We start from the raw sequence: 22,795 nt of genomic DNA on the forward strand, positions 1-22,795 counted from the left end.
CTGCTCACTTAATAAAATGGTACAATATACCAGTTACTACCGTTAAAATACAAGGCAATACATTTAGCCTGCAGCAGTTCCGACTACAAACTGTCAACGTTCTCTGTCAACTCAAAATGTAGTAGGGGAGAAAAATGTTCCACAGCGGATCTTTCCTCTCGATTGAGTTATCTCCCGTGATTGTACGAATTGTCAGTAATGACAGATGGTTGTAGAGATGCATTTTGCGTGCGTGCGTGTGTGTGTGTGTGTGGGGGGTGTATGTGTGTGTGTGGGGGTGTGTGTATGTGTATGTGTGTGTGATTGTGTGTTGTGGGGGGTGTATGTGTGTGTGCGGGGGTGTATGTGTGTTTGTGTGTGTGTGTGTCTGTGAGTGTGTGTGTGTGTGTGTGTATATGTGTGTGTGTGTTTGAGTGTCTGTGTGTGTCTGTGAGTGTGTGTGTGTGTTTCAATGTCTGTGAGTGTGTGTGTGTGTGTGTGTGTGTTTGAGTGTCTGTGTGTGAGTGTGTGTGTGTGTGTGTGTTTGAATGTCTGTATGTGTGTGTCTGTGAGTGTGTGTGTGTGTGTGTGTGTATGTGTGCGTGTGTGTGTGTGTGTGTGTTTTTGAGTGTCTGTGTGTGTCTGTGAGTGTGTGTGTGTTTGAATGTCTGTGTTTGTGTGTCTGTGAGTGTGTGTATGTGTGTGTGTCTGTGTGTGTGTGTATGTGTGTGTGTGTTTGATAAAATATCTTAAAATGAATCAAGTCAAGTCAAGTCCAGTCAAGTATTTTATTGTTTTGGGCCCAGAGGGCTTTGAAAAAAAGATATATCTTTAGCAAAAAAAGGTAACAAATCAGACAGTTAATGTATGTATACAAATTGAGCGGACAAATACTATACAACCAAAATAAATTGGCAATATACACTTCCATACATACAAACAAAAAGAAAAGAAAATAGGTTTACCAAAATCAGGTAAGAAATCAGACAGATAATATGTATACATTAAGTGGACAACGATAATCAAAGCGGGACATGCCGCGTTGCGACGTATTCATGAAGCAGTACAAAAGCAACATCAATAAACTAAGCATAAATTGTCAGATCGCCAACAGATGACAATGCATTGGATGCGTGAGTCAGTTGTGGAGAGAAGCAGTCCGCTCATGGACTGTTACAGTATACTATGAATCTGAAAAACAAAATGAAAAAAACGAAGGTCATTACTCCCAGGAGCGTTTAATTTAATAAATCGACCTGAAAACAGGTCCTGAAATAACTACGATCACGACAAGAAGATGACAACGAAAAATATCATTATGGTGATAATCTTGATGAAAACTGAGAGGTTTGCATGAGGGGCGTGGGGAGGTGAGAAGATTGTACTGTGGGTGTTCTTACTTCGTATGTTTTACTGTTCTAATTTTTGTTTTGTTTTTAAGGTTGTTGTCATATGTTGTTTGGTAGTTTTAACCTTTGCCGGATGCCGCTTTTGACTACATACGCCCGACGATGCGGGTTTGTCTGAACCCATACATTTGAAAGAGGGTTTTTACCGTTTATTCCTCTAACGACGATGCGGGTTTGTCTGAACCCATACATTTGAAAGAGGGTTTTTACCGTTTATTTCTCTAACGACGGGGTGGGTTCAGGGAAACCCACAGCGCTACTTTAGTGGGTGCATCGAGTTTCTCCCTTCACCGACTTCTTGCAGGGGAGGGAGAGGGGGAGGGAGGGGGGGAGGGAGAGACTGAGAGAGACTGAGAGAGACTGAGAAACTAAGAAAGAGAGAGAGACTAAGAAAGAGACAGAGAGAGAGAGAGAGACTAAAAAAAAGAGAGAGAGAGACTAAGAAAGAGAGAGAGACTAAGAAAGAGAGAGAGAAAGAGAGAGAGAGACTAAGAAAGAGAGAGAGACTAAGAAAGAGAGAGAGAGAGACTAAGAAAGAGAGAGAGACTAAGAAAGAGAGAGAGAGACTAAGAAAGAGAGAGAGAGACTAAGAAAGAGAGAGAGAGAGACTAAGAAAGAGAGAGACTAAGAGAGAGAGAGACTAAGAAAGAGAGAGAGAGACTAAGAAAGAGAGAGAGCGAGACTAAGAAAGAGAGAGAGAGAGACTAAGAGAGAGAGAGAGAGAGAGAGAGACTAAAAAAGAGAGAGAGAGAGACTACGAAAGAGAGAGACTCGAGAGAAACTAAGAAAGAGAGAGAGACTAAGAAAGAGAGAGAGAAAGAGACTAAGAAAGAGAGAGAGAGATTAAGAAAGAGAGAGAGAGAGACTAAGAAAGAGAGAGAGAGAGACTAAGAAAGAGAGAGAGAGAGACTAAGAAATACTGAGAGAGAGAGAGACTAAGAAAGAGAGAGAGAGACTAAGAAAGAGAGAGTGAGAGACTAAGAAAGAGAGAGAGAGACTAAGAAAGAGAGAGAGAGAGACTAAGAAAGAGAGAGAGAGACTAAGAAAGAGAGACTAAGAAAGAGAGAGAGAGACTAAGAAAGAGAGAGAGGGAGAGAGACTAAGAAAGGGAGAGAGACTAAGAAAGAGAGAGAGAGCGAGAGACTAAGAAAGAGAGAGAGAGAGAGAGAGAGACTAAGAAAGGGAGAGAGACTAAGAAAGAGAGAGAGAGACTAAGAAAGGAAGAGAGAGAGATAGACAAAGAAAGAGAGAGACTAAGAAAGAGAGAGAGAGAGACTAAGAAAGGAAGAGAGAGAGATAGACAAAGAAAGAGAGAGACTAAGAAAGAGAGAGAGAGAGACTAAGAAAGAGAGAGAGAGAGACTAAGAAAGAGAACTCGAACTCGAACTCGAAAACTTTATTACCGAGGGATGATAGCATTAGGTCCATATGGTCCTTTCTTACAGCTAGTCCCTACTATAATACACACATGAAACAAAGAACAAATATGAAGAATGAAAACATTTAAACAAAAACTCAAATAAAACAAAATTATGCAGGGAAAAGTATAACAAAATAAAAATAAAAAATTCAAAAGTGTGCTTGTTAATGGAAGCATACTATACACTTTCTCTTTCACACATCCTCACACACACTCGCACACATTGTACACCGACTTAGTCGTTAGAGAGGTGCTTTCGGAGCTGTCTTTTAAAAGAGAGACTAAGAAAGAGAGAGAGAGACTAAGAAAGAGAGAGAGAGAGACTAAGAAAGAGAGAGAGAGACTAAGAAAGAGAGAGAGACTAAGAGAGAGAGACTAAGAAAGAGAGAGAGAGAGACTAAGAAAGAGAGAGAGGGAGACTAAGAAAGAGAGAGAGAGAGAGAGAGAGAGACTAAGAAAGAGAGAGAGAGAGACTAAGAAAGAGAGAGAGAGAGAGACTAAGAAAGAGAGAGAGAGAGAGACTAAGAAAGAGAGAGAGAGAGAGAGACTAAGAAAGAGAGAGAGAGACAAAGAAAGAGAGACAGAGAGAGAGACAGAGAGAGAGAGACAGAGAGAGACAGAGAGACAGAGAGAGAGAGACAGAGAGAGAGAGACAGAGAGAGAGAGACAGAGACAGAGACAGAGACAGACAGACAGTCAGATAGACAGTCAGATAGACGGATAGACAGATAGACAGACAGACAGACAGAGCAACTGACAACAGACATACAGACAGAGAGATACGGACAGACAGACAGAGAGACAGACAGTCTCTTGGAGACAAACAGGCAGACAGACACTGTTCCGCCGCTTTGGTAATTATGGGTGTAGCAGAACCCGCGCCGTCGGCAGAGGGATAGTTACACTCACTAAGTACATGTACTACTCTTTAAAAGTATGGGTTTGTGTGAACCCGAGCCATCGGTAGTGTTTATGTAAATTATCATAATCAATTAATTTTAATGTTTTGTCATGTACACACTAAAAAATTGCAGACAGAGAGCAAATTAGGTGTGTGAGAGATACTTAAAATTTTAAAACGATACCTTTAATGGTTCCAGAGTTACAATGATTTTAGTGTGTATCTGGGTACAAGTGAACCCAGGGAGCACGGCAAAGGTTAAGAGCGGATGAATCACACTTTTCCATCCATTGTAACTTATTGTATGGACAATAAATGATCGTATGTCTTATGTCTTGTCTTATGGCTTACCGTAACATTCACGTTCTCCAGGCCATCACCATGCATCGCCCAGTAATGAGCTGCCTCGAACGATTGTGGTCGGCATATGTCATCTGTCTCTCTGGGGTAAATCCCTGAGATCTGAACGGAAATAAAATACCAATGATAAAAACAAATAGTGTCCGAACATTAAACATTTACGTGCATGCAGTTTACAACACAACATACACTCATCAACATGCAAACACATACATTCACATGAACTCATGCAAATACGCACAGATATCAGTTATTTATAATATGGTGACTGTTGGCAAATGCTAACAGACATGTCCAGAAAAAAACTATATCAAGTATGCGCCTTTTAGGCGAATGCTTTCTTTCTTTCGTTTTCAACCACGAAGGTTATATCGCGACGGAGGGAAGGGGGAGATGGGATAGAGCCACTTGTCAATTGTTTCTTGTTCACAAAAGCACTAATCAAAAATTTGCTCCAGGGGCTTGCAACGTAGTACAATATATTACCTTACTGGGAGAATGCAAGTTTCCAGTACAAAAGACTTAACATTTCTTACATACTGCTTGACTAAAATCCTAACAAACATTGACATATTCTATACAAGAAACACTTAACAAGGGTAAAAGGAGAAACATAATTTGTTAGTCGCCTCTTACGGCATGCTGGGGAGCATCGGGTAAATTCTTTCTCGTCCCAACCAATATGGGACTCCCCCTAACCCGTGGGAGGTAGGCGAATGCTGATATCGCGCGCGCGCGTGTGTGTGTCTGTGTGTGTGTGTGTGGTGTGTGTGTGTGTGTGTGTGTGTATGTGTGTGTGTGTGTGTGTGTGTGTGTGTGTGTGTGTGTGTGTGTGTGTGTGTGTGTGTGTGTGTGTGTGTGTGTGTGTGTGTGTGTGTGTGTCACCTAGAATAGAGGGTCACCTAGAATCCGTCCTGATTGGTCAAAAAGCCATATAGGGCACTGAATTGGTAATAATATCATGTATCCATGCACATGGGACACCACAAGGAACACGCTGACAAAGGTAAGAAGGAGAGAGAGAGAGAGAAGAGAAGACAAATAGACAATTACCCTGACATGTTCAAGTCTCACAATCAGGAGGATCGCAAAGGGTGTTCCTTTTTTTATCATCGTTCTGTATTTTGAAAGAAAGTGGAACCTCGTGCCCCCTTTCATACAGAATACCTCGACGCTGTTTGCAATGTTTGCATCCCCGGGGAACGTGACCCTCACGACATAAGGACAGTTGTTCAGTTGGTTTGGGTCTTCACAAAAGCAAAAGTCAAACCTGAAATCATAATTATAGTCAACTAGACAAGGCGAAGCCTTCAAGGCTCCCGTAAGAAATCGACAAACAGTACTAGTAACACAAGCTCAAATCACTTCGTCACACGCACATGCACACGCACACACACACCACACACACACCACACACTCAGAGTTAAAACTAACGCATCATATTTGCTCCATGTATAATTTTTAAAAGAAGTCAAACAGATAAAATGACGGTGTATTTGTTGTTGGTGAAGTTGTCCCTGAATGAGATCTTGTGCAATCCTCTCTCACACACACACACACACACACACACACACACACACACACACACACACACACACACACACACACACACACACACACACAAACACACACACACACTTTTAAACTGCATCAGCATAATTATCATGGCAAAGCTTATCTACAATCATTAACTTACTCTAGAGCTTGCGTATCAAGATAATATATTCTTGGAATTGTCATACGACTAAGATTTAAAGATATGGGCGTCACAATGGTCACACTCAGACAGGTTCACGTGATTTTTTTTTTTTTTTTTTTTTCAACAAGCGTTTTATTCATTTCAGTTCAACACAATCGTTGCACACACAAAAGTGAACACGCAGAAATGCTTACTGACACGCTCAATAGTGTACACAGTTGCGATCGCAATACAGCAAACAGACGATGATACAATCAGCACTTCACGAACATTACTTTTTTTTTTCCCAAAATAATCTGCACATTTCACTCAAATAATGTATGATTCTAACGATGGACATAACAGTTTTCATGTACAGCACCTCCTTAAGATTAATCTGTTATAAATAAACATATGTGTATGCTGTTGAAATATATATTTAAAATGCTTATCATTATAATTATACACACACAAAAAACACAGTATGACATCCACTATATACATCTTGGTGTAACGTTGGGTCCGTATCTAGAATTGAGAAGAGAAAGAGAAAACAAGTCGCGTAAGGCGAAAATACAATATTTAGTCAAGTAGCTGTCGAACTCACAGAATGAAACTGAACGCAATGCCATTTTTCAGCAAGACCGTATACTCGTAGCATCGTCAGTCCACCGCTCATGGCAAAGGCAGTGAAATTGACAAGAAGAGCGGGGTAGTAGTTGCGCTAAGAAGGATAGCACGCTTTTCTGTACCTCTCTTTGTTTTAACTTTCTGAGCGTGTTTTTAATCCAAACATATCATATCTATATGTTTTTTGAATCAGGAACCGACAAGGAATAAGATGAAAGTGTTTTTAAATTGATTTGGACAATTTAATTTTGATAATAATTTTTATAATTATATTTAATTTTCAGAGCTTGTTTTTAATCCGAATATAACATATTTATATGTTTTTGGAATCAGCAAATGATGGAGAATAAGATAAACGTAAATTTGGATCGTTTTATAAATTTTTATTTTGTTTTACAATTTACTACCCCGCTCTTCTTGTCAATTTCACTGCCTTTGCCATGAGCGGTGGACTGACGATGCTACGAGTATACGGTCTTGCTGAAAAATGGCATTGCGTTCACTTTCATTCTGTGAGTTCGACAGCTACTTGACTAAATATTGTATTTTCGCCTTACGCGACTTGTTTTTTTTTTTTTTTTAATGCCGTTTTGATCGCTCTTGCGTTTACAACCCATCTCATCAAATCGTAATTTATTTCCAGGCTACCAGCAATAAAATACCTCAACATGAGGAACAAATTTAAAATAAACTCTGGCAAAAGACGTGACGTCACAAAGTTTGAGTATGCGCAACATTTTCGTTTACCAGTGCACTTCGTTACCTGCCCATTGCTGCTTTTGGTGATATTTTTTAAATGACTATTCCTATGCAGATGTTTGTGTAATTGGCCGTTTTCAAAACATACCCATTTTTCGATTTTTCGGTCCAAAATTCAAAACGGGCACTGTCTTCCGAGACTCATAGCTCCGAAACGAACCCACTACCCTATATTTTTTTTATGCTGAATGCATAGCAGACAGATCGAACTTAAAAAATAACCAACTTTTGGGAGAAACCAAATTATATTTAACGGGTCCAGTGAACTACCTTAAGACCCTTTCTCGCCCAATCTTCAAAATACAGTACATTTCCGGCATAAGCAAAACATTGGTTATTCCATAAAAGCGGATTAAATAAATTATCATCAATACATAAGCCTACGTTGTTATCAAGCCAGGTTTTCAAAACAATTTTCCAAAATTTGGATTTGACAAGTTCACTCCCCTTTAGTCTCCGAAAATTAACATTTGAATAAAAACATTCACAATTTGAGCCGTACATTGAAAACACTGACTTTGGAACACATTTCCACTTATCCGTGACTTTGGGGATGTCAGTCCGACAGCCCATTGTAATAAAAAGGATGCCTGCATGTGTTTCAAATCTACACAATATTATCCTTTTAACCTTTTCAAATGCCTTTTTATTATTTTCTTTCTTTTTCCACAAAAATCTAAACAACAGTCTATTAACTTCTGCTAATACTTTATCAGGGATCACAAATGCCTGCATAAAATAAACAAATTGGGAAATCAAAAACGTTTTTATTACAATAATTTTACCCATGATACTCACATTTCTTTTCTCCCATGCCGAAATCAAGCGTTTAACAGACGTAATTCGCCCTGTCCAATTTTCCTCAACGTCAGAGGCTGATATGTCATTACAAAAATAAATTCCCAAAATCTTTAATTTTTTCTTCCAATTGAAATCATAAAAGGTGTCTTGACAATGTTTTTGACTTCCTAACCACATGGCTTCACATTTCGACAGATTCAACTTTAATCCGGAAAGGTAGTAAAAATCAATAAGGCATGTTTTAAATCCGTTTCACTTTTCAAAAATAACGTTACATCGTCAGCATACAAAGCAATTTTTAACATATCATCCCAAGACCTATCATTTAAACAATTCAGATTCAAAATACCTTTAACTTTCTTATTCTGCCTAATCTTAATGGCTACTAACTCAATTGCCAAAACAAAGGCTAAAGGCGAGAATGGACATCCCTGACGGATTCCAGACTCCACTGGAAAATACTCAGACAACCAGCCTGCATAATTAACACAACTCTTGGCATCTTTCATCAAAACTTCAACCCAAGTTACAAACTCCGGGCCAAACCCAAATTTGTTAAAAACATTTATCATAAAGTCTTTTGATATACAATCAAATGCATGAAACATGTCAATGGTAACCAAAAGACCTGGTTTATCTTGCACATTCATTTGATCTATGACGTCATCAATCAATCTTAACAAAGATGAAACTTGCCTCCCTTTAATATATCCAACCTGATCAGGATTAATCACATTATGTACAACTTTGTTCATGCGTAGATCCAGACACTTCGCCAGTAATTTATAGTCACTGTTTGTTAGCGAAATTGGACGCCAATTATTTAATTCATCTCTCGGAAGGTTTTTACCTTTATGAATTAACACAATGATAGCATTTCTTTGAGACGCAGACAAACTACCATTATCAAATGCTGCTGAAAAAGATCGCGATATAAATATACTCACTCGAGACCAAAATACTTTAATAAATTCAATTGTAATGCCATCAGAACCTGGCGAAGAACCATTTTTTCATTTGTTTTTGTGCGTGTAACAGTTCATTAGTCACATGAGGTTATTTGCCCTGGTCCTCGCACTCCGAAGTCTCTGATATTGTTCAGTGACACATTGTCCTGCTGGCAAAGAGCTCCACGTGCTTGGGCACGAACAGTCACCAAGAAGACCATTATCTCGCATACACTGGCTGTGTGAAAGCTATTTTACAGAAAAACCGAGTACTTCCTCACCGCAGCCCTGGGAATTTGTTTAATCCTATCCCACTCAATTATCGGAATGTTCCTGTACACTATGTCTTTGTATCAGAGAGTTGTAATGTTCATTTGTAAGGACGTGCTTTCCTGAAACAAATGAAGAGTTGGATTACAACGCTGCAGTGTTCTCTGCCCTGGATTGTAGCTTGCCCGTCGTAAATCAGCAGTAGATCTGCGGGTGCTGTGTTCATTTGGAAATCTACGATCAGCTTATCTGTCTTTTGCACTGCCATGTGGCCACTTTTTCCACTGCTGTCCTCAGTCATATACTTTTCATCAAGACTTGTCACCATGCCGAGTGGATCTAAATTCAGAAGTCGTCATGTGGCTGAGGCATATCTGACATAGCGTCGATCTTGTTGTAGCTTATCCTTTTTATATTTAGTCAAGTTTTGACTAAATATTTTAACATCGAGGGGGAATCGAAACGAGGGTCGTGGTGTATGTGCGTGCGTGTGTGCGTGCGTGCGTGTGTGTGTGTGTGGGTGTGTGTAGAGCGATTCAGACTAAACTACTGGACCGATCTTTATGAAATTTGACATGAGAGTTCCTGGGTATGAAATCCCCGAACATTTTTCTTCATTTTTTTGATAAATGTCTTTGATGACGTCATATCCGGCTTTTCGTGAAAGTTGAGGCGGCACTGTCACGCCCTCATTTTTCAACCAAATTGGTTCAAATTTTAGTCAAGTAATCTTCGACGAAGCCCGGACTTCGGTATTGCATTTCAGCTTGGTGACTTAAAAATTAATTAATGACTTTGGTCATTAAAAATCTGAAAATTGTAAAAAAAAAATAAAAATTTATAAAACGATCCAAATTTACGTTTATCTTATTCTCCATCATTTGCTGATTCCAAAAAAATATAAATATCTTTAATTCGGATTAAAAACAAGCTCTGAAAATTAAATATATAAAAATTATTATCAAAATTAAATTGTCCAAATCAATTTAAAAACACTTTCATCTTATTCCTTGTCGGTTCCTGGTTCCAAAAACATATAGATATGATATGTTTGGATTAAAAACACGCTCAGAAAGTTAAAACAAAGAGAGGTACAGAAAAGCGTGCTATCCTTCTTAGCGGAACTACTACCCCGCTCTTCTTGTCAATTTCACTGCCTTTGCCATGAGCGGTGGCCTGACGATGCTACGAGTAAAATGGCATTGCGTTCAGTTTCATTCTGTGAGTTCCACAGCTTGACTAAATGTAGTAATTTCGCCTTACGCGACTTGTTTCTTTTAAAGGCACAGTAAGCCTCCCGTAAACCATCACAGATACGGTCAGGCTTTTACACACAGTACAAACACCCTTTCATTTAAACACTCACCGATTGAGAACATCCTAGGTGCCCTCCGTAAAGAGCGAACAATTTTCAAAGAATTAATTTTTGCGTGGTTTATCTTACCCCTGAGCCATCGTGAACCCGTGTGATCCAGTTTTCCTTTTTCACAATGTAGTCGTCAGTACTCGATGTGAGCTTATCTACAATAGCACGTTTTTATGCACGAAACAAACGGCTGTGGTTCACAAGAACTTTAGCGATGGCTTTTGACTGTTGAGAGGAACGGCGATATGCATAAACCGTCGTCTGCTACGACCCTTGCGTGACCCTGCTTCCGGGCTTTTCTTTTTTCAAACTTTCACAACTTCGAATTGTATTGATCTTGTCTTGATGAAAAAAGAATTCTTTTATGATTAAAGAATGTTTGTGTAACAAGCTGTCAATTTATTATTTAGATTTTAAAAGTTAGGTCTAGCGCAAAAACGCACCACGGCCCCAAAACATTTTGATAATCATCGATCCACGGCTGTGGCCAGTTTACATCGATACGGAATGAGACCCGAAGGGAAGTAACTCATTTTTGACCCGAGTTCAGGATGGGTCCAAAAAGTGTTCGAGACAATCTGCAAAGTTAATTCTTTAAAAATTGCTCGCTCTTTACGTAGGGCACCTAGGATGTTCCCGTTTGGTGAGCGTTCAAATAGAAGGGTGTTTGTACTGTGTGTAAAAGTCCGACAGTACCTGTGATGGTTTACGGGAGGCTTACTGTCCGGGCGTGATTTCCGGTATTGAATATTCATAACATCCGTCCAGCACCAAAAACGAGGCGCCATTGTTGTAGAGGACCAAGTCCACGAAAATAATTCTTTGAAAATTTCTCACGCTCGACAGAAAGCAGCCAGGATGTTCCCGTTCGGTGAGCGTTCAAATGGAAGTATGCTTGTACTGTATGTAGACGCTCGGGGAGCTCTGTGATGGTTTACGGGAGGCTTACTGTGCCTTTAACATCGAGGGGGAATCGAAACGAGGGTCGTGGTGTATGTGCGTGTGTGCGTGTGTGTGTGTGTGTGTGTGTGTGTAGAGCGATTCAGACTAAACTACTGGACCGATCTTTATGAAATTTGACATGAGAGTTCCTGGATATGAAATCCCCGAATGTTTTTTTCATTTTTTTGATAAATGTCTTTGATGACGTCATATCCGGCTTTTCGTGAAAGTTGAGGCGGCACTGTCACGCCCTCATTTTTCAACCAAATTGGTTGAAATTTTGGTCAAGTAATCTTCGATGAAGCCCGGACTGCGGTATTGCATTTCAGCTTGGTGGCTTAAAAATTAATTAATGACTTTGGTCATTAAAAATCGGAAAATTGTAAAAAAAAATAAAAATTTATAAAACGATCCAAATTTACGTTTATCTTATTTTCCATCATTTGCTGATTCCAAAAACATATAAATATGTTATATTCGGATTAAAAACAAGCTCTGAAAATTAAATATATAAAAATTATTATCAAAATTAAATTGTCCAAATCAATTTAAAAACACTTTCATCTTATTCCTTGTCGGTTCCTGATTCCAAAAACATATAGATATGATATGTTTGGATTAAAAACACGCTCAGAAAGTTAAAACAAAGAGAGGTACAGAAAAGCGTGCTATCCTTCTTAGCGCAACTACTACCCCGCTCTTCTTGTCAATTTCACTGCCTTTGCCATGAGCGGTGGACTGACGATGCTACGAGAAAACGGTCTTGCTGAAAAATGGCATTGCGTTCAGTTTCATTCTGTGAGTTCGACAGCTACTTGACTAAATATTGTATTTTCGCCTTACGCGACTTGTTTTATATTTAGTCAAGTTTTGATTAAATCTTTTAACATCGAGGGGGAATCGAAACGAGGGTCGTGGTGTATGTGTGTGTGTATGTGTGTGCGTGTGTGCGTGTGTGTGTGCGTGCGTGCGTGCGTGCGTGTAGAGCGATTCAGACCAAACTACTGGACCGATCTTTATGAAATTTGACATGAGAGTTCCTGGGATTGATATCCCCATACGTTTTTTTCATTTTTTTGATAAATGTCTTTGATGACGTCATATCCGGCTTTTCGTGAAAGTTGAGGCGGCACTGTCACGCCCTCATTTTTCAACCAAATTGGTTGAAATTTTGGTCAAGTAATTTTCGACGAAGCCCGGGGTTCGGTATTGCATTTCAGCTTGGTGGCTTAAAAATTAATTAATGACTTTGGTCATTAAAAATCTGAAAATTGTAAAAAATAATATTTTTTTTATAAAACGATCCAAATTTACGTTTATCTTATTCTCCATCATTTGCTGATTCCAAAAACATATAAATATGTTATATTTGGATTAAAAACAAGCTCTAAAAATTAAATATATAAAAATTATTATCAAAATTAAATTGTCCAAATCAATTTAAAAACACTTTCATCTTATTCCCTGTTGGTTCCTGATTCCAAAAACATATATATATGATATGTTTGGATTAAAAACACGCTCAGAATGTTAAAACGAAGAGAGGTACAGAAAAGCGTGCTATCCTTCTTAGCGCAACTACTACCCCGCTCTTCTTGTCAATTTCACTGCCTTTGCCATGAGCGGTGGACTGACGATGCTACGAGTATACGGTCTTGCTGAAAAATGGCATTGCGTTCAGTTTCATTCTGTGAGTTCGACAGCTACTTGACTAAATATTGTATTTTCGCCTTACGCGACTTGTTTTTTTTTAACCTCAGTTGCATGCAGGTTGCTACTACCCTTCTTTTTTGCCTTTTTGCCTCTTTTTTACATTTAGTCAAGTTTTGACAAAATGTTTTAACGTAGAGGGGGGAATCTAGACGAGGGTCGTGGTGTATGTGCGTGTGTGTGTCTGTCTGTGTGTGTGTGTGTGTGTGTGTGTGTGTGTGTGTGTGTGTAGAGCGATTCAGACTAAACTACTGGACCGATCTTTATGAAATTTGACATGAGAGTTCCTGGATATGAAATCCCCGAATGTTGTTTTCATTTTTTTTATAAATGTCTTTGATGACGTCATATCCGGCTTTTCGTGAATGTTGAGGCGGCACTGTCACGCCCTCATTTTTCAACCAAATTGGTTGAAACTTTGGTCAAGTAATCTTCGACGAAGCCCGGACTTCGGTATTGCATTTCAGCTTGGTGGCTTAAAAATTAATTAATGACTTTGGTCATTAAAAATCTGAAAATTGTAAAAAAAAATAAAAATTTATAAAACGATCCAAATTTACGTTCATCTTATTCTCCATCATTTTTTGATTCCAAAAACATATAAATATGTTATATTTGGTTTAAAATCAAGCTCTGAAAATTAAACATGTACAAATTATAATCAAAATTAAATTTCCGAAATCAATTTAAAAACACTTTCATCTTATTCCTTGTCGGTTCCTGATTCCAAAAACATATAGATATGATATGTTTGGATTAAAAACACGCTCAGAAAGTTAAAACAAAGAGAGGTACAGAAAAGCGTGCTATCCTTCTTAGCACAACTACTACCCCGCTCTTCTTGTCAATTTCACTGCCTTTGCCATGAGCGGTGGACTGACGATGCTACGAGTATACGGTCTTGCTGAAAAATGGCATTGCGTTCAGTTTCATTCTGTGAGTTCGACAGCTACTTGACTAAATGTTGTATTTTCGCCTTACGCGACTTGTTTTGTTTTCTTCCGGCTGGGAGCATCCTTGTTTATAGGTCTTTTTTCTTTAATCAATCAAATTCTTACATTTTTAAATGTAGCTTATCCTCCTTTCTGAAACAAAAGGCAAAATACGATTAGTTGTGATGACTACAACCTACACAAATAAAAACAGTGTTTTGATACTGAATAGTCGGGTTATACAAGCTACTTTATCTATGCATCATGCATGGGAATCCTACATTATGCGAAACATGTCAACTGACTGCAGCAGCCTGGTTCTTAAAATAATTCTGACGGTCAACACAGTCAACACACTATTCACAGTCCATTTTGAGGAGCAACTGAGGTACTCTCCAGTGGTGGATTTAGGAGGGGGCGGGGAAGGGGGCCCGGACCCCCCCTAGAGGGAAAGAGAGAGAGATTCAGGGGGGGGGGAGGGTCATGCACCCGACCCACCCTGGCATTTTCGGGTGCTTTGCACCCTCAATTCAGGCGCTTCGCGCCTTCAAGTTCATGAAAAACAGTTTGGGTGTGCCCCGTTTCCTGGATCCACCCTTGCTATCTAATAGTCTTGTTTGAATGATAACGATCAACTCAGAAGGAAGAAATCAACAGAGGAAAAAATAAACCATTAACATTAACCGCTGAAAAATACAGAATCACATGTGCCATCATGTAGAACAAAATTCCACAGCAAACTTTCTTTGGACGACTGTCGTTGTCTCAAAACTCGCATTCTACCTGCTGTCCAACAGAAGCTAATCTTACGTTGTGCTGCCTTGAAAAAAATGCCAACAAAGCCAAGGAATTTACCAAACGTTACGGACATCAACGAATCGTGATAAGCTTAGTGCGTAAACAGCAAATAGTACAATCAAAGAGAGGAGTCTGGAATGAAACGCGATACAGATCTAGGTAGATCTAGCATTCACAAATTGTCTGTAGAAAGGCACCACATTTTACAGACAGAACCATGACAGAGCATGTTTTGAAACTGAGGCAAAATCGTAATAATTTTGACTTTGAGAACAGATTCATCCCGTTTCCTTATATCTGCATGTTCAAGTAAATAGTAGACAGTTTTATACGGGCAGAGTAAACTTGAGACTCTACTGCAGTGCAAGTCTTGAAATTCACATAAATCGAACCAAGAACAAAGACATCCAAACATTACAGGCAGTTTAGATCAACTAATTTCACTGGAGGTGACTGCCTAGCACTGTTTTTCATATCCGTGTCTGCTGAAATAGAAATAAATTAAGCAAAACGAATGATCATTAAGCTTATGTGACACGCTTTATGAGTGGGAGACACTAGATCCGTCTGTACTTACATTGTTAATGGGGACACGACTGCCAGATCGACACTGCGCTTTCGACAGCTGATCTTCCCTGCGCAGACACTGGAAACACGCTGTGCAGATCAAACTGTTGGAAATCTCCTTTGGCTTTGGTATCTTCTTTATCTATTTTTCTTGAGCTAAGAAATCGAACAATGTGAAATCGTCTTCCCCGAATCGACGAATGCAGAGGTGAGAACTGGAAAGTGAGTCTATACCACAATCCTCCGCGCGACCTGACCTGATCTTGACCCCTGACCTGGTCTACATACCACACACGACACAAACCAGTCACCTGCTTTTACCCGCCCAAAAAAAACCACCACCCGTTTTCTGTGGATACACACTTTAACTACACACATGCCGACGAAATGTTGATCATTGCTTCAATACTTTGAAAATGTTGCTTGGATAATAACCAGGTGAAATTAGTATTTCGGTGTTAAGTCAAATGTTAAAGTTTCTATCACACACGCACACAAGCACGCACGCATAGACAAACAAAAGTTAGCATCGCATAGGCTACACTTACGTGAGCCAAAAAAAATTGCACCAACAATGCTTAAAAAGGACATCGACATGTTCATCTACGCATACACAGCACGCATACGTAGACAAAAAGAAAGACAGACTCGGAGGGTGGGTGAGACAGACAGAGAGAGAGAGAGAGAGAGAGAGAGAGAGAGAGAGGGATGGGGAGGGGAGGATAAGGGAGAGTGAGAGGGGGAGGGGGAGTGAGAGGGGGAGGGAGCGGGAGGGGGAGGGGGAGAAGGGAAGGGGGAGGGGGAGGGAGATGGAGGGAGAGGTAGAGGGGGAGGGAGAGGGGGAGGTAGAGGGAGGGCAGGGAGGGGGGAGGGAGGGGAGGGAGGGGGGAGGGAGAGGATGTGAAGGAGATCACGAACAACACTAACAGGCAAAGTTTGACAGTGATATCCTCCACGCTTTTAGAGTGCTAACCAGAGGTAATAGCGTGACGTAGCGAAGTGGTGCACGGACTGTGAATTCAGCTCACTGACCGAGAGAGTTGATGTTGTAAATCGCAACGAAGATATCGTTACACTTAACCACTGTCCAGGGACAGGGCGGTGTTGTCACAGGAATCGACCGGGAGAAAGGAAGCCCGAATAAAGCACTTAACAGGTAAATGGAATGAGCATTTGAATATCGCTAATGTTTATCGCATAAGTTGAATCGACTAACACTGTAAACTTTAAACATAGCAGACAGATATCTAAGACAACAGAGAGATTAAGTGTACAGTTTTAGTGGTAGTAGTAGTGGTTAACTTAAGGAAAATCTATGTATCATTACGCATTCCGCTTACCATAACGAAACCGACAACGGCGTCTTGGCCCGTGCGTTTAGTTTCACTTTCGTTAACGTGATGGGAGGGAAGACAACTGTTGCAATAATTCGAAAGAGTAGCGTCCCATGTCTGGACTCTTAAGTTGGAAAAAGAAGAAAAGTCATACACGGAGCAGACGACACAGCCGAAAACAAGAACAAAAGAAACGATTATTGCAATGTTGTTTGTATTGATACATCTTAATGTCAGTTTCTGTGATACATTTTAACCACTCAATTGTTGAATAGGCGCATGCAGAACGTTCGACGTGTACAGAATTTTCAGAAAGTGAATTTGCTGGAAGAGAAGTGTTTGCGTGCATCTTTCCCTGTCTGCAGATTCATTCATTCCGATTCATTTCTTTGGCTGAGAATTTAGTGCATCAAACCTGGAATAAACCACACATGAAACTGACATTTGTAGCATTACGTTATTCAGTAACATACTGGTTATAAAGAAATGTATGAATAAACATGCGTTCGCTGAGTTTTCACATAACATTCAGAGCTCGTTATTTCTGTCGATTTAACCACCGCTCGTTAGCAGATCAAAGGGAGCAAACGTAAACTTTGACCCATAACCTTTGAACTACGCACAAAACGCTGACGTCACCACATAAAAAAGTACCGATAACCACTAACACTAACACTCACACTGTACACTTAACCAGTCTAATATGTCCGCTATTTATGTTGTGCAGTGCGTCGTATAACCGGTCGGACAGGAAGGTAGTGGCCAGATGGCAGTGCTAAGGATCTGAGAAGACGCCGGAATATCACGCCTATAGACCCGCATAGCTGAGATTCGACGGAATTAAGAGAAGCTAGTGCAAGGTTATGTTTGTCCGTAGAGTTGGACCAGGGCGATAGAAACTGAGTAGACCGAGGTGACCAGCAGAAGGAATTAGTAGTAAATACATTTCCTAGTGAACGGTGATAGAAGCTGTGTAATTCTGTGTACGACCAGAATTAAAATATGTCTACAATATCTTATTTACTTAAAGGCACAGTAAGCCTCCCGTAAACCATCACAGATACGGTCAGGCTTTTACACACAGTACAAACACCCTTTCATTTAAACACTCACCGAATGAGAACATCCTAGGTGCCCTCCGTAAAGAGCGAACAATTTTCAAAGAATTTATTTTTGCGTGGTTTATCTTACCCCTGAGCCATCGTGAAACCGTATGATCCAGTTTCCCTTTTTCACCATGTAGTCGTCAGTTAAGGTCATTTGAATGCGACTCGATTGATTGATTGATTGATGTGAGCTTATCTACAATAGCACGTTTTTATGCACGAAACAAACGGCTGTGGTTCACAAGAACTCTGGCGATGGCTTTTGACTGTTGAGAGGAACGGCGATATGTATTGATAAACCGTCGTCTGCTACGACCCTTGCGTGACCCTGCTTCCGGGCTTTTCTGAATGAGACCCGAAGGGAAGTAACTCATTTCTGACAATCTGCCAAATTAATTCTTTAAAAATTGCTCGCTCTTTACCTAGGGCACCTAGGATGTTCCCGTTTGGTGAGCGTTCAAATGGAAGGGTGTTTGTACTGTGTGTACTATAAAAGCCTGACAGTAGTTTACGGGAGGCTTACTGTCCGGGCGTGATTTCCGGTATTGAATATTCATAACAGCCAGCACCAAAACGAGGCGCCATTATTGGTAAAGGCTAAGTCCACGAAAATAAATTCTTTGAAAATTTCTCACGCTCGACAGAAAGCAGCCAGGATGTTCCCGTTCGGTGAGCGTTCAAATGGAAGTATGCTTGTACTGTATGTAGACGCTCGGGGAGCTCTGTGATGGTTTACGGGAGGCTTACTGTGCCTTTAAGAGATAAGGAATATTTGGTAGACAGAGCAGACGGTGCTGTAAGTTTGCCGGATTAGGAACTATAACGTGTTTTTTGACAACACACGAGCCGTGAGTCGATACATGTAAAATAGATATCGTGTGCCTATGAGTTCACGGACTGTTTGTATAGTTCTTTACCTAAGTGAAGGGTAGAGAGTTTTGATAGGGGCGGGGATATAGCTCAGTTGGTAGTGCGCTGGATTTGTATTCAGTTGGCCGCTGTCAGCGTGAGTTCGTCCCCACGTTCGGCGGAAATTTATTTCAGAGTCAACTTTGTGTGCAGACTCTCTTCGGTGTCCGAACACCCCCCGTGTACACTACATTGGGTGTGCACGTTAAAGATCCCACGATTGACAAAAGGGTCTTTCCTGGCAAAATTGCTTAGGCACAGTTAATAATTGTCTACCTATACCCGTGTGACTTAGAATAATAGGCCGTGAAAGGTAAATATGCGCCGAAATGGCTGCAATCTACTGGCCGCATAAAATTCCATCTCACACGGCATCATTGCAGAGCGCCTAGAACTGTACCCATGGAATATGCGCGATATAAGCCTCACATTGAATTGTACGAGATTGTGATCTCTAGTTGTTTTTTGCTACAAAACTGTGAGGACCGGATTTTTTGAGTACCTAACATTAATTATGTTCATGATTGTGTGTATTTGTGTGTATGATGTCATAGCCGTATAATACAGTGGAGGGAACCTACATTTGGAGTTGTGTTTGATTCCTGTATGACAGCATATATATCTTCTTCTTCTTCTTCTTGTCGTTCGCTGTTAGATCGTCAGTCCGGACTGCAGGGCGTATGACAGCATATTAACTCATTTGCATTCATTCACAGAGGGAGTGGGAGGGGGAGGGGGAGGGGGGGGAGGGAGAGGGAGAGGGGGAGGGAGCGGGAGAGGGAGAAGGAGAGGAAGCGGGAGGGGGAGGGAGAGGGAGAGGGGGAGCGGGAGAGGGAGAAGGAGAGGAAGCGGGAGGGGGAGGGAGAGGGAGAGGGGGAGTGAGCGAGAGAGGGAGCGGGAAGGAGAGGGGGAGGGAGAGGGAGCGGGAGGGAGAGGGAGCGGGAGAAGGAGAGGGAGGGGGAGGGGGGGAGGGGGAGGGAGGGAGAGGGGGGAGGGAGAGGGGGAGGGAGGGAGAGGGGGAGGGAGGGAGAGGGGGAGGGAGGGAAAGGGGGAGAGAGGGAGGGGGAGGGGGAGAGAGGGGGAGGGAGAGGGAGGGAGAGAGGGAGAGAGAGGGAGGGAGGCATACAAACAGACACTGACAGAGAGAATGTTCACTCGTACATGCCTTGGTTTCCATCTAGAAAACCATAGATCCTCCAACATGAGATCAAAGCATCCATCCACTTAGACACACCACAAAATCATCAGCATGGCTGCTCTCTTTCCTGAGTAGCCTTCCTTTTATGAGACTAGTGTTGCTATGCCACCCATACCAGTTTGCAAAACTAATTCCAAAAAAATTCAAATAAACATACGCAAAAACAGCTAGGCTGTTTATTTTGACATCGAGCAAAGCACAAGGATTATCCCTTGTAAAACCCTAAATAAATCTTGGATTTTGTACATGATGGTTTACATCGGAATAAAGGTACCAATAACAAAAACAAGTCGCGTAAGGCGAAATCAAAACATTTAGTCAATCTGTCGAACCCACAGAATAAAACGTGACAGTGCTGCCTCAACTTTCACAAAAAGCCGGATATGACGTCATCAAAGACATTTATCCAAAAAATGAACAAATCGGGTGGGGATATTATACTTTTCAACTCTCATGTAAAGTTTGATGAAGATCGGTCCAGTAGTTTTCTCGGAATCACTTTATGCACACACACACACACACACACATACACACACACACACACACACATACACACACACACACACACACACACACACACATACACACATACATACATACACCACGACCCTCGTCTCGATGTTAAAACAATTAGTTATTACTTGACTAAATGTAAAAACAATGAAGCATAAAGCAAATACAATTTGAATATTTACCTTTGATCCTTCCTTCCTGTGTCGTTCAGTGTGCCAGTGATGGCGACATTTGCATTTCCATTGGTGAGTTCCGTCCTATCTTCCTGGGAAACGGGATTCTGAAAAGCTGGGTTCGCCTGTCATATTTGAAACAAAAATGAAGTAAAGGCGGGTTAACAGAAGGCAAAATATCATGACAGACATCTTGAAATATCATCCTCTAAAAGATGGTTCCTTTCCCTACTGTGAAGTCAAACTTAAACGTGCATAACCCTTGAGAGCAGGAAGTAAAATTCAAATAGACCACTCGCTCAAACGACGTGTCCCAACGAGGGAAAGGTAGACAGCATAATTATATCAAGACCTGATTGAAATCAGGCATTTGAATGGATGATATCTCACAATATTGCTATTTTATATGTTCCGTGGATTTCCATTGGTCAATTGGGCAAAACTGAGCTCATTGCAAAAGTGATATCGACGATATTTCCGTCGATATCAGTTTTGATATCGACGACCTCTTTATTGCTTCCCCACATCAAAAACAAAAACACCTAAATTTAAAAACAAACAAATATATATGAAAATGTAATGATCCCAGAATTTAGTTGAGCAAGTGACTAAAGACTTTTTGAAAGAAAAACATTTTTAAATACTGAAAAGTACAAGAAAAGAGTGAACAAAAAGAAATAATAATCAGAGGGAGGGATATGGAACAGCCAAAACTGAGACAAATACTTTTGTAATTTCTTTACAGTAAATACAAAATGTCCAGAGAATTAGCAATATATCTAACACTAGAATGAATACCCGCTTCGCCGGGTAGCCGGCTTCGCCGGGAAGAAGTACTTAGAGCCGTACGCCGGCTTCGCCGGGTCCGAACAATGGACCCGCCAAGCTTAGGTCCCTCCCAGATTCGTGGAATGGGAACAGCACGAAAATGATTCAGTGGCCATAATGCCATTCCTGACCATATCGAGTCCCATCCTTGTCGACGAATGTAACCGTGTTAATCACCTTTGGAGGCGAACTCCACTCAAACAGGACTGAGCAAGTTATGGCTTCTAAAAGGAAGGCCAGTACATAAATTTACACAAAAGCCGCCAGACCACATCACAAACAGAACTGAACAATGCACAGGTGTTGCTCACATAGAGACACACACACACACACACACACACACACACACAAACACAGAGAAGCCGTATCTATAGAGAGATAGATGACAGTGTATTTTTCGCGTGGCTATAAATTGATTCGACCTTTGCACTTTTACAGTGAGGATAATTTACGGATCCAATTTACGTTCTGGACACTGCGTTGACCTTCTAAAAATAGTAACAGTAACAGAACGCCGGGAATATCCGAAGACGCTCCACTCACACTATAGTGCACCATTACGAAGGAAGGGAGGTAAACGCTGAAAACCTGGAGAATATGAGAAGATAAGGAAGAGTTACTTATAATGGTGAAATGAACACAAAAACCAAAATCGATTCAGCGCTGCGCGCTGAGAGCACGTGTTGAAATATCTCATCGATGATATTGTGTCCGGGGTGTAGCTGAATACGGTGTCCAAATTTGAAAAAGATCCACCGAGAACTTTGGCTTTGGTGTGTCGGTATGGGGGCCCGGGTAGCTGAGGTGGAACCAAAATAGCTGAGGTGGAACCAAAATCGGTTCAGCGCTGCGCGCTGAGAGCACGTGTTGAAATATCGACCAGGTTGTGTCCTGTACCGGGTCTACCTGAATATGCCCACCAAATTTGAAGCAGATCCATCGAGAACTTTGGCCGTGCATGGCGAATACACAAATACACAAATACACAGATACACAGACACACAGACACACAGACACAAGTCGTATATATATATATAGATTGACTGACTGTGTGATGATATCTTCTGTTATTGGTCTGTTTCGACAGTGATATCAAAATCTCGACCTCCTGTCTCCATTTTGATATCACTGTCTCAACAGACCATAGCAGAAGATATCATCACACAGTCCGTCAATATTGGGTAATAAAGGCCGTCAGCCCTGAACATTATACCCTCATATTCCTTCTTTTTTTTTTTTTTTTACATTTTTGACGAATGTTTTAA

The 22,795-nt window shown here is 40.8% G+C and overlaps 1 long non-coding RNA gene across 1 annotated transcript; it reads right to left on the reverse strand.

Annotated features, from left to right (window-relative positions):
* Positions 1–753: 753 nt before the first annotated feature.
* LOC138957535 (uncharacterized) lies at positions 754–20,853 on the reverse strand. The gene is made up of 4 exons (XR_011453065.1): positions 20,712–20,853; positions 5,123–5,339; positions 4,061–4,171; positions 754–1,170 (listed from the first exon to the last, which is right to left on the reverse strand). It is a non-coding gene; the product is annotated as an uncharacterized lncRNA (long non-coding RNA).
* Positions 20,854–22,795: the final 1,942 nt, after the last annotated feature.

Source organism: Littorina saxatilis, unplaced genomic scaffold (genome assembly GCF_037325665.1).
Source record: "Littorina saxatilis isolate snail1 unplaced genomic scaffold, US_GU_Lsax_2.0 scaffold_1642, whole genome shotgun sequence".
Classification (NCBI taxonomy): Eukaryota; Metazoa; Mollusca; class Gastropoda; order Littorinimorpha; family Littorinidae; genus Littorina; species Littorina saxatilis.